At 39.6% G+C, this 12,967-nt stretch overlaps 1 long non-coding RNA gene across 3 annotated transcripts in view; it reads left to right on the top strand.

Annotated features, from left to right (window-relative positions):
• Positions 1 to 12,967, top strand: part of LOC115898742 — an 84,100-nt gene that overhangs the window by 28,151 nt on the left and 42,982 nt on the right. For 2 of the 3 annotated variants that reach the window (XR_004058431.1, XR_004058430.1), the window contains exons 2-3: positions 10,440 to 10,635; positions 10,809 to 10,877. This is a non-coding gene — a long non-coding RNA (uncharacterized LOC115898742). Of the gene's footprint in view, positions 1 to 10,249; positions 10,636 to 10,808; positions 10,878 to 12,967 lie in introns of those variants that run through there. The other variant, XR_004058429.1, reaches the window with a different exon arrangement.

The following is a 12,967-nucleotide window of genomic DNA, read 5'->3' as shown; positions in this document are numbered from 1 at the left end:
TGTGTGTCTTTGCACATGAGATGGGTCTCCTGAATACTGCACTCTGATGGGTTTTGACTCTTTATCCAATTTGCCAGTCTGTATCTTTTAATTGGCACATTTAGCCCCTTTACATTTAAGGTCAATATTGTTATGTTTGAATTTGATCCTGTCATTATGATGCTAGCTAGTTATTTTACCCATTAATTGATGCTGTTTCTTCATAGTGTCAATAGTCTTTGCAATTTAGTATGTTTTTGCAGTGACTGGTACCAGTTTTTCCTTTCCATATTTAGTGCTTCCTTCAGGATCTCTTGTAAGGCAGGCCTGGTCGTGACAAAATCTCTCAGCATTTGCTTGTCTGGAAAGGATTTTCTTTCTCTACTGCTTATAAAGCTTAGTTTGGCTGAATATGAAATTCTGGGTTGAAAATTCTTTTCTCCTAGAATGTTGAATATTGGCCCCCACTCTCTACTGGCTTGTAGGGTTTCTGCAGAGAGATCCACTATTAGTCTGATGGGCTTCCCTTTGTAGGTAACCTGACCTATCTCTCTCTCTCTGCCCTTAACAATTGTTCCTTTGTTTCAACCTTGGTGAATCTGACGATTATGTGTCTTGACGTTGCTCTTCTCGAGGAGTGTCTTAGTGGTGTTCTCTGTATTTCCTGAATTGAATGTTCGCCTGTCTTGCCAGGTTAGGGCAGTTCTCCTGGATAATATCTTGAAGTGTATTTTTCACCTTGGTTCTATTCTCTTTGTCAGTTTTAGGTACACCAATCAATCATAGGTTTGATCTTTTTACATAGTTCCATATTTCCTGGAGGCTTTGTTTGTTCTTTTTTATTATTTTTTCTCTAATCTTGTCTTCATTCTTTATTTCATTAAATTCATCTTCAATCTCTGATATCCCTTCTTCTGCTTGATCATTTTGGCTATTGATACTTGTGTATGCTTCACAAAGTCCTTGTGGTGTGTTTTTTCAGCTCCATCAGGTCTTTTATGTTCTCTAAACTGGTTATTCCAGTTAGCAGCTCCTGTAACCTTTTTCAAGGTTCTTAGCTTCCTTGCATTGAGTTGGAACATGCTCCTCACCTTGGAGGAGTTTGTTATTACCCACCTTCTCAATCCTACTTCTGTCAATTCATCAAACGAATTCTCCATCCAGTTTTGTTTTCTTGCTGGCAAGGAGTTGTGATCCTTTGGAGGAGAAGAGGCATTCTGGTTTTTGGAATTTTTAGCATTTTTGCACTGTTTTTTCCTCATCTTAGTGGATTTATCTACCTTTGATCTTTGATGCTGATGACCTTTGGATGGGTTTTTTGTGGGTGTTCTTTTTATTGATGTTGATGTTATTGCTTTCTATTTGTTAGTTTTCCTTCTAACAATCAGACTCCTCTTCTCCAGGTCTGCTGAAGTTTGCTGGAGGTCCACTCCAGACCCTGTTTCCCTGGGTATCACCATCGAGGCTGTAGAACAGCAAAGATTGCTGCCCATTGTTTCCTCTGGAAGCTTCGTCCCAGAGGTGCACCCACCAGATGCCAATCTGAGCTCTTCTGTATGAGGCGTCTGTCGACCCCTGCTGGGAGGTATCTCCTAGTCAGGAGGCATGGGGGTCAGTGACCCACTTGAGGTGGCAGTCTGACCCTTAGCAGAGCTCAAGTGCTGTGCTGGGAGATGCACTGCTCTCTTTAGAGCTGGCAGGCGGGAACATTTAAGTCTGCTGAAGCTGCATCCAGTCGCCCCTTCCCTCATGTGCTCTGTCCCAGGGTGATGGGAGTTTCATCTATAAGCCCCTGACTGGGGCTGCTGCCTTTCTTTCAGAGATGACCTGCACAGTGTGCAGGAATCCAGAGAGGCAGTCTGGCTACAGCCGCTTTGCTGCCCTGCGGTGGGCTCCACCCAGTCTGAACTTCCTGGTGGCTGTGTTTACACTGTGAGGGGAAAACCACCTACTCCATCCTCAGTAATGGCAGATGCCCCTACCCCAACCGAACTCCATTGTTCCAGGTCGACTTCAGACTGCTCTGCTGGCAGCAAGAATTTCAAGCCAGTGGATCATAGCTTGCTTGGCTTTGTGGGGGTGCAACCCACTGAGCAAGACCACTTGGCTCCCTGGCTTCAGCCCCCTTTCCAGAGTGAATTGTTCTGTCTCGCTGGGGTTCCATGGGCCACTGTGTTAAAAAAGAAACTCCTGCAGCTAACTCAGTGTCTGCCCAAACAGTTGCCCCATTTTGTGCTTGAAACCCAGGTTTCTGGTGGTGTAGGCACCCGAGGCAATCTCCTGGTCTGCAGGTTGAGAAAACTGTGGGAAAAGTGTAGTATCTGGGCTGGATAGCACCATTCTTCACAGCCCAGTCTCTCACAGCTTCCGTTTCCTAGGGAGGGAGTTCACCAGCACTTGAGCTTCCTAGGTGAGGTGAGGCCCTACCCTACTTCTCTTCACCCTCTGTGGGCTGCACCCACTGTCTAACCAGTCCCAATGACATGAACCATGTACTTCAATTGGAAATGAAGAAATCACCCTCCTTCTGCGTTGGTCTCGCTGGGAGCTGCAGACCGCAGCTGTTCCTATTCAGCCGTCTTGCCAGATCCCATTTCTGATATTATTTATTTGCATTTTCACTCTTTTTTTTCTTAGTCTGGCTAACGGTTTTTCAATTTTGTTTAATTTTTCAAAAAATCAACTTTTTGTTTCATTGATCTTTTTTTTTTTATTTCAATTGCATTCATTTCTACTCTGATCTTCATTGTTTCCTTTCTTCTACTAATTGGCATTTGGTTTGCACTTGCTTTTGTAGTTCTTTATGATGCATCATTGGAATGTTCATTTGAAGTTTATTCTCTTTTATGATGTAAGCATTTGTACTATGAACTTCCCTCTTGGTATTGCTTTTGCTGTATCCCTTAAGTTTTGGTATGTTATGTTCCATTATTATTTGTTTCAAGACATTTTTCATTTTTTTTCTTAATTTCTTCATTGACTACTGGTCATTCAGTGGCCTTGTTTAATTTCCATTTATTTGTGTAATTTCCAAAATTTCTCTTGTTATTGATTTCTAGTTTTCCACTGTGATCAGAGAAGATGCTTGATATTACTTTGTGTATGTGTGTGTATGTGTGTGTGTGTGTTTTAAGACTTGTTTTGTGAACAGATCAGTGTGTCTTTTTTTTTTTTTTTACTCATTCAGCTAGGTTATTTCTTTTAATTGGAGAGTTTTGTCCCTTTACATTCAATGTTATTACTGATAAGTAAGAACTCCTGCCATTTTGTTGTTTTCTGGTTGTTTTCTGGTCTACTCTTGCTTCTTTGCTTCCTGTCTTCCTTTAGTGAAGTTTCTTTTCTCTGGTGATATGACTTACTTTGTTGCTTTTTATTTTTTGTGTATCCATTGTATGATTTTTGGTTTGAGGTTGCCATGAGGCTTGGAAATATTATCGTATAATTCATTGTTTTAACCTTATACTTCTTAACACTCTGCGTAAAAAAAAACAAACAAGCAAAAAGGAAAGTAACAAAAACTCTATGTCTTAACTTTGTCCCCCTGCTTTTTAACTTTATGCTGCTTCTATTGATATCTTATTGTACTGTCTGTCTTAAAAGTTGTTGAAGTTATTACTTTCAATTGGTTCATCATTCATTCTTTCTACTTAGTATAAGAGTAGTTTGCACACAACAGTGACAGTGTCTGTGTTTTTCTGTGTACTTACTATTACCAGCGAATTTTGTACCTTCAGGTGATTATTTATTGCTAATCAGCATCTTTTTCTTTCTAGTTGAAGTATTCCCTTTAACATTTCTTGGAGAATGTCTTGTGTTGATGAAACCTCTCATCTTTTGTTTTTCTGGGAAAGTATTCTTTTCTTCTTTATGCTTGAAGGATATTTTGGCCAGATATATTATTCTAAGATAAACTTTTTTTTTTTCCTTAAGTATTTTAAATATATCTTGCTACTCTCTCCTGGCCGGTAAGGTTTCCCCTGAGAAGTCGGCTGTCAGATGTATTGGAGCTCCATTGTATATTATTTGTTTCTTTTCTCTTGTGCTTTTAGGAATTTTTCTTTATTTTTTACCTTTGGGAGTTTGATTATTAAATGCCTTGAGATAGTCTACTTTGGGTTAAATCTGCGCGGTGCTGCATAAACTTCTTGTATTTGGATAACAGTATCTTTTTTTAGGTTTTGGAGGTTCTCTGTTATTATCCCTATGAATCAACTTTCTTCCCCTGTCTTTTTTTCTACCTCCTCTTTAAGGCCAATAACTCTTAGATTTACCCCTTTGAGGATATTTTCTAGATCTTGTAGGCGTGTTTCATCATTTTTTATTCTTTTTTCTTTTGTATCCTCTCAATGTGTATTTTAAAATAACCTGTGTCCAAGCTTACTAATTCTCTCTTCTAATCACTAATCCTTCAGTTCTGCTACTGAAGGACTTTGATGCTTTCTTCAGTATGCCAATTGCATTTTACAGCTCCAGAATTTCCATTTGATTATCCTTAATTATTTCAATCTCTGTTAAATATATCTGATAGAATTCTGAATTCCTTCTCTGTGTTATCTTGATTTTCTTTGAGTTTCCTGAAGGCCCTGGGGTTCTGAAGTCAACAGGTGGCAAAGCAAGCCAGGCCTGTGTCCTCCTGCTTTATTGAGAGTTTTTAACATAAAGCGATGTTGAATTTTATTGAAAGCCTTTTCTTCAACTATTCAGATAATCATGTGATGTTTGTCCTTAGTTCTTTTTATGTGATGAATTGCATGGATTGATTTGCATGTGTTGAACCAACCTTGTATCCCAGGGATGAAGCCTACTTGATCATGATGGATTCACTTTTTGATGTGCTGCTGGATTCAGAATACAGTTTGCCAGTATTGTGTTGAAGACTTTTGCATCTGTGTTCATGAAGGATATTGGCCTGAAGTTTTATTTTTTGTGTCTCTGCCAGGCTTTGGCATCAGGATGATGCTGGCCTCATATAATGAGTTGGGGATGAGTCTCATGTTCTTAATTTTTGGAACAGCTTTTGTGGGAGTGGTACAGATTTTTTTTTTTTTTTTTTTGTACATCTCATAGAACTCGACTGTGAATTAGGGCTGTTTGTTTGTTTGTTTGTAGGCTATTTATTACTAATTAAATTTCAGAGCTCATTGATCTTTCAGGGATTCAATGTCTTTTTTATTTTCAGTCTTGTGAGTTTGTATGTGTTTGGTAATTTATCGATTTCTTCTAGAGTGTCTAGTTTATGTGCCTAGAGTTGTTCATAGTGGCCCCTGATAGATATTTTTATTTCTGTGAGGTCAGTGGTAAAGTTCCCTTTGCCATTTCTGATTGTATTTATTTGGATCTTTTCTTTTTTTCTTTATTAATGTAGCTACTGGTTGGTCTAGTTTCTTCAACCTTTGGGATCATTGATGTTTTGTATGTTTTTTTGTGTCTCAATCTCCTTTATTTCATCTCTGATTTTGGTTATTTCTTGTCTTCTGCTAGCTTTGCAATTGGTTTTCTCTTGCATCTGTAATTCTTGTAATTGTGATGTTAGGTTGTTAATTTGAGATCTTTTTAACTTTTCGATGTGGTGTTTAGTGCTATAAATTTCCTTCTTAACACTGCCTTAGCTGTGTCCCAGAGATTCTGGCTTGTTGTGCCTTTGTTCTCATCAGTTTCAAAGAATTTCTTGATGTCTTCTTTAATTTGATTATTTACCCAAGAGTGGTTCAGGAGTCACTTGTCTAAGTTCTATATAATTGTATGATTTTGAGCAATTTTCTTTGCCTTGATTTCTATTTTTATTGCATTGTGGTCCAAGAGTGTGGTTGGTTTGATTTCTGTATTTTTTTTTTTTTTTGAGTTTGCTGAGGGTTGTCTTATGTCCAATTGCATGGTTGATTTTAAAGTATGTATCATGTGGCAATGAAAAGAATGTATACTCTGTTGTCTTTTGGTAGAGAGTTCTGTAAATGTGTTTTAGGTCCATTTGGTCAAGTGTTGAGTTCAAGTCCTGAAATTTTTGTGATTTTTTTAACCTCAATGAGTTTTTTCATATTGGCAGTGGGGTGTTGAAGTTTCCCACTATTATTGTGTGTGAAACAAAGTCTCTTCATAGGTCTCAAGGAACTTGCTTTATGAATGTGAATGCACCTGTGTTGGGTGCATATAGAGTTTGGATGGTTAGATCTTCTTGCTAAATTGGACCCTTTACCATTATATAATGCCTTTCTTTGTCCTTTTTGATCTTTGTTGATTTGAAATCTGTTTTCTCTGAAATTAGGATTGCAACCTCTGCTTTTTTTTTTTTCTGTTTTTCATTTTCTTGGTAGATTTTTCTCCATCCTTTATTTTGAGCCTATGGATGTCATTGTATGGAAGATGGATCTCTTGAAAACAGCATACCATTGGGCCTTGCTTCTTTATCCAGCCCGCCTGTGCCTTTTAGTTGGGAAATTTAGCCCATTTCCATTCAAGGTTGATATTGTTATGTGTGGATTTTCTCCTGTCATTATGTTAGCTAGTTATTATATAGACTTGTTTTTGTGGTTGCTTTTTGTTGTCACTGGTCTATGTACTTAAATGTGTTCTTGAAGTGGCTTGTAATGATCTTTCCTTTTGATTTGTAGTGTTTCCTTCAGGAGCTCTTGTAAGGCAGGTCTGGTGGTAACAAATTCTCTAAGCATTTGCTTTTCTGGAAAGGATCTTATTTCTTGTTTGCATATGAAGCTTAGTTTTGCTGGATATGAAAATTTTGATTGACATTTCTTTTCTTTAAGAATGTTGAATATTGGCTCCCAATTTTCTTCTGGCTTGTAGGGTTCCTGCTGAGAGGTCCACTGTTAGTCTGATGGACTTCTCTTTGTATGTGACCTGACCTTTCTGTCTAACTGCCTTTAACATTTTTTCCTTCATTTTGACCTTGGGTATGTGTCTTGATGATGATCTTCTTGTGAATTATCTTGTATGGGATCTCTGCATTTCCTGAATTTGAATATTGGCCTCCTTAGCTAAATTGGGAAAGTTCTCATGGATGATATCTTGAAATATAATTTCCCAGTTGCTTCCATTCTCCTCATCTCAGGGACACCAATGGGTTATGGATTTGGTCTCTTTACATAATCTCGTATTTCTCAGAGGTTTTGTTCATTCATTTTCATTCTTTTTTCTTTATTCTTTTCTGACTATCTTATTTCAGAAAGGCAGTCTTGAAGCTCTGATTCTTTCTTCCTCTTGGTCCATTCTGCTATTAATTCTTGTGATTGCATTATGAAATTCTTGTAGCGTGTGTTTTCAGCTCTATCAGATTAGTTATATTGTTTTCTATGCTGGCTATTTTGCCTGTCAGTTTCTGTAACATTCCAGTCCACATTTCTAATGTTGTTTCTGTAATTTCAGCCATCTTGGCCTGGTTCAGACACCTTGCTAGAAGGCTACTGTGATAATTTGTAGGAAAGAAAGTACTCTGGCTTTTTGAGCTGTCAGGTTTCTTGTGCTGGTTCTTTCTCATCTTTATGGGCTAATGTTCCTTTATTCTTTGAGGTTGCTGTCCTGTGGATGAATTGTTTTCCTCTTATCCTATTTGATGACCTTGATCGTTTGTGGTATTTGGTGGGTACAGTCAACTTGCTTTGTTTCTGAAGATATTAGGGGGCAGGGTTCACTCTGATGGGTGGCGGCAGCCAAAGAATTTCATAGGGCTGTGGCAGTGAGATCTGTTCTTGTTCACATGTCCTAGCAGCAGTGGCAGCAGCAACATGCTTGTTGGCTACCACAAGGCATTAGCAGGTGCCAGGGTGCAGGCCTCCATATGGGTGTTTGCAGAAGCAGAGGAGGTAGCATGGCTTGTGCACTGGGGGGGACCCCTACTTGTTACTGTGCACCTCGTCATGCCAGTGTTGTTGTCAGCACAGAGGTGGGGTATTGGCAGAAACAGTACTGTGTGTGCCCCCTGTGCACATTCACACAGGTAGAGGTGGCCTCTCAGGGCGGCAGAGTGTCATTTGTTTTCTAAGCCTAGTTTTACTCCAGTGGCAGTATTAGCCCAGAGGCAAGATGCTGATAGGAGTGGTGCTAACAGGCTCAGTGGCTGCAAAGACTCTGACTGCAATGGCCATATGGTTGGGGGATGGGAGGAATAATGCAATCACACTGCAGCAGTGGCAGTGCAAGGTATACGTACACAAACACACACACACAGGCACATGCACACGCACACACACACACACAATGGTGGGACAGAGAAGGCAACGTCTGTCCATGCATATGCATAGTGGCAAAGCAATGGTGGGGGGGAGGTGTCCATGCTCTCATGGGAAGCTGCAGTGGAGTGTGGGAGGGGACAGGCTGTTATGTGTCTGTGGGGGTCACTCTGCTGGAACTCTTTTCTAGTCAGGCATGGTTTACCAGTGCAAGAGCTACAATGTAGGCCCCCAGGGCACCTGAAGTCACACTGCAAGCAAGTCCAGCCAGGCTGAGGCCCTGGGAGAGGCCAGCAGACCAAGGGGTGTTCAGATTGGACTGGTTTTGTGTAATGGGCAGGAAAATTCTGTAGAGTTCAGGCATGGACAGTTCCCCCAGGACTAAAGTTTCCTATGGAAGCAAGTTGAGCCTAGGAAGATGGCCATTCCTGGTTGCACTTCACTATAGATATTCCTACATCAATCCCTCTGGGCTCTACACCAGCTGGAGTGCTGCCCCTACCACTTCTCTAATGGCTTTCCCTGTCAACTCAAGTGTCCGTGGTGGGAGGGAGTCTCCTCCTGCCAGAATTCCAAAAGCCCATTGTAGAGCATGTTGCTTCTTGCCAGTTCAACTCACCCATTCTCCCAGAGTTGTCGGAGGCCAAGAACAAGTCCTGGTGCACTGTCGCCCTGTGCAGGGTTTCCAGCTTCCTCCTCCTTCAGCCAAGCTTCTTGTCTTTCCTCCCTCCACTCTTAATGCCATACCTCTGAAGATCTATTAGGAGTGCACCAGTTGTCCCAGTCCCTCAGTGGCAGCTGGTTCACCTGGATGCATCTAGTCAGCCATCTTGCCCGGCTTCTCCAGTATTATAATATTTTGTTTTGTCCATATGTTTACTTTTAGCAGTGGAGGTTATACTTTCATTTGTCTTTGTGCTGTTTTCTGTTATCCTTTCATATCAGCTTCAAAGGACTCACTTTAGCATTTTTTCATAAGGCACATCTAGTGGTCATGAACTCTTTCTGCTTTTGTTTATATGGGAAATCACTTCTCTTTCTATTTAGAAAGACAGTTTTTCTGGATATAATATTGTTAGTTAACAGTTTTATTTTATTACTTCAAATCTATCACATCATTCTTTTCTAACCTGCAAGGTTTCTGCTGATAAATCTACTGATAGTTTTATGGGACTCTCTTATATGTCATGAGTCACTTCTTCTTTAAAAATTTTCTCTTTGTCTTTGACATTTGACAATTTAGCCATAATGTCAGTTTGAAGTCCTTTGGTTTCCTATTAGTTGGGTTCTGTTGGGCTTCTTGAGTCTAGATGTCCATATTCTTTCCCAGATTTTGGATATTTAGGCCATTGTTTCTTTAAATAAATGTTTGTCCCTTTATGTCTCTTCTTTTTCTTTTAATATCATAATGCATATATTGATCCACTTGATTGTGTCCCATAAGTCCTTTTAGACTTTCTGCACTTCTTTTTTATTATTTTTGTTTCTCTGACTAATAATTTCAAATTACCTGTATTCAAGTTTGTGGCTTCTTTCTTCTGGTTGATCAAGTGTGATGTTGAAACTGTCTAGTGAATTTTTCAGTTCACTTATTGTATTCTTTAACTCATAATTTTCTGTTAGGCTCCTTTTATGTTTTCAGTTGATTTGTTATTTTCATTTTATTTATGTATCATATTCTGAGCTTGTTGAGCATCTTTATGATGGATATTTGAATTGTTTGTCAAATAATTCATATATCTCCTTTACTTTAAGGTCAGTTCCTGGAGACTTATTTGTTGTTTTGGCTTTGTGTCATGTTTTCTTGTTTCCTTGTTTGCTTTGTACCTTTATGTTGGATCCATGCATTTAAGAAAATGACCACCTCTCCAAATCTTTATATGCTGGCTTTGTGCAAGGAAAGACCTTCACAAATCAGCCTAATTAGAGGGTCCTTTCAGACATTTTATTTGTATATTTCTTCTCTGGACTTGTATATGCAAATTTTTAATTAAAGAGATTTATTAGTTCACATCTCCCTTTAGTTCTTAGTTTCTCCCAAGTTTCTAGAGTGTACTGAACCATATCAGTGCTTTTTATCTAGTAAAATAAATTAAAGTCTGTTTTAAAGTAAAACAAGTTTCTTGGTCAGACCCCAAAAAGCTATAATGTTAAACACACACTTTACTCTTCTGTCTCCCCTCCCTGAAGGAGAAGCCTTTGAGCTGTGTTAACATCTGTCTTCTCTACTGCATGTCCTGTGGAATAGCAGCAAATCACTTACATTTCTTTTGTTTTCAGCATCCCCCAGACATCTAGAGTATGCCAGCCCTGTCCGCCTTCTGAGAGCGATGAGACAGAAACCCATTTCTCGAGCAGCCCCCCCAAAAAGACAGAATGTGGGACACATGCCACAACTTTTTCCCTTCCTAGAGAGAAGCTGAGAGTTGGGAGTTTTACCCTCTCGTTCTATGCTGAGCTGGGAGGAGGGAGTATGGTGAGTGAGTGCTTTTTGTCTAAACTTTTACCCTTGTTCTCAGTAGCCTTCAACCTAGCACACTTTTTCACGAGTCTCCAGATACAGGGAAGACAGAAATTATTTCCTCAGCCTTCCCCCGAAAAAGTCTTCATGTTGTACATATGTTTCAGCCTTCTTCTTTTTCTCTCTAGGAAGAAGCCAAGAATTGGGAGTTTTCTGCTGATCATGCTATACTAAGCTGGGCAGAGAGACCATGGCGAGTGAGTACCATTAATTTTCCTACCAGCTTCAGTGTGGCTGGTTTTAGCTTGTCTGTGATGCAGGAGCCTTTTAACTAGTTTCTGGATTTCTCTTGAAGGGAATTGATCTGTGTATTTTTGCTTGTTGAATTGGTGTCTCCTTTGGGGGAAGGAAGTTTTCTGACTTTCTATTCTGCCATCTTCCTGACATCACCAGTCTCTATTTTATTATTTGTTTTCTTTTTGTTACTTTTGTTTCTTCTTCTCCTTTTTCCTTCCCCGCTTCCTTCCTCCCTCCCTCCCTCCCTCCCTCCCTCCCTCCCTCCCTCTTCTTTCTTTCTTTCTTTCTTCTTTCGTTCTTTCTTTCTTTTTCTTTCCTTTCTTCTTTCTTTCTTCTTTCTTTCTTTCTTTCTTTCTTTCTCTTTCTCTTCTTCTTATCTTTCTTCTTTCTTCTTCTTTCTTTCTTTCTCTCTCTCTCTCTCTCTCTCTCTCTCTCTCTCTCTTTCTTTCTTTCTTTCTTTCTTTTTTCTTTCTTCAAGTTCTTGCTCTGTCACCTAGGGGCTGCTGGAGTGCAGTGGTGCGATCAGAGCTCACTGCAGCCTTGAGCTCCTAGGCTCATGTGACCCTGTAGGCATGTGCCACCATGCCTGGCTGATTTTTATTTCATTTTTGTAGGTATCAGGTCTCAACATGTTGCCCAGGCTGGTCTCAAACTCCTGGCTTCAAGCAATTCTTCCACCTCAATCTTCCAAAGCACTGGGATTACAGGAATGAGCCACCATGCCTGGCTTGTTACCCCTGTTTCTTGTTATTATTTAACTACTATTTCAGCCCCACATTGTTTCTCATCTCCTACTGGGATTCTGATAATAACAGACAGTGGTCCTGTCTTTTGTTATTGTTCCACAGATCCCTGAGACTATCTTCTTTTTGTTTCTTTTTCATGATATTTTCTCTTTGTTTGGATTGAATAAGTTTTGTTGATATGTCTTTAACTTCATTGATTCTGTTCCTCACCTCTAATCTAGTATTGAGTCCATCTGATAAGTTTTAAATTTTATTTTGGCTATTTGTATTTTTTTTATTTTTATAATTTACATTTGGTTCTTTTTTTAAAAAATAAATAACTGCTATATCTTTGTTGAGATATTCTGTTTGCATTTGTTTAAAGATATTTTTAATTACTTGTTGAAGCATTTTTATGAGAGCAGTTTTAATTTTCTTATCAGTTGACTCCAACTTCAGAATAATCTTGGTATTTATATCAGCTAATTATGTTTTCTCAGTCAAATTGTAGTTTTCCTAGTTCTTTGCATAAGGAATGATCTTCCATTTTATCATGGATATTTTGGTTACTATTTTAGGAATTTCTTGATTCTTAAATCTATTTTAGCAAGCAGTGATCCTGTTTAGGTTTAGAATATAGGTTCTGGCCTATTTTTGTGGTTTTTAGGTCTAATGACAATTTAGTTTTCAGAGCCATTCTGATGTGTTTTGTCTTTCTGATGGTGCTTCAGTTTCCATTTATTCCCTATTAGTGCCATCTGCCATGGCACAAAGCACTCTGCTGGGCCACCTATTGTCATTGAGCCATGTTATCCTGTAGGGGTTGAGGCAGAAGCTACTGGGACTGAGTCTTCTTGTGCCAATTAATAGAGGACTAAGAGATGATGGTGCCCTGGGTTTGGAATGGAAATTGGGTGGACCAGCCCTTCTCTGCTTCCACAGCAGGTAGACCAGCCTGCAAGCACTACAGGTGTTTAGTCTGCAAGCACTACAGGTGTTGAGCACTACAGGTGTTGAGCACTACAGGTGTTGAGCACTACAGGTGTTGAGTTGGACTGCTGGAGCTTCACTGCTACTCCTGTGAGCTGTCAGTGTCTTAGTTGTGTATCAGGAGTTAAAATGGCCCATCAGGGTTCTGAAACTACTTATGTGGGCAGCTGACCTGCTGATTACCTCGTTGTGGGTGGAAGCTGGATTTTCCAGGAGCTTTGCAGATGCCTCTCTGTGCAAATCAGGTTATTCTCAGGTACTTTGGTTGTAGAACAGGAGTTGGGGCTGTCCGCTAGGTCTCTGTTGGGCTTTTTATCAGAACATAGATCAGAGAA

This window comes from Rhinopithecus roxellana, chromosome 7 (genome assembly GCF_007565055.1).
Source record: "Rhinopithecus roxellana isolate Shanxi Qingling chromosome 7, ASM756505v1, whole genome shotgun sequence".
NCBI classification, from domain to species: Eukaryota; Metazoa; Chordata; class Mammalia; order Primates; family Cercopithecidae; genus Rhinopithecus; species Rhinopithecus roxellana.
The sequence above is the reverse complement of the archived record's forward strand: the minus strand, read 5'-3'. Positions and strand labels throughout refer to the sequence as shown.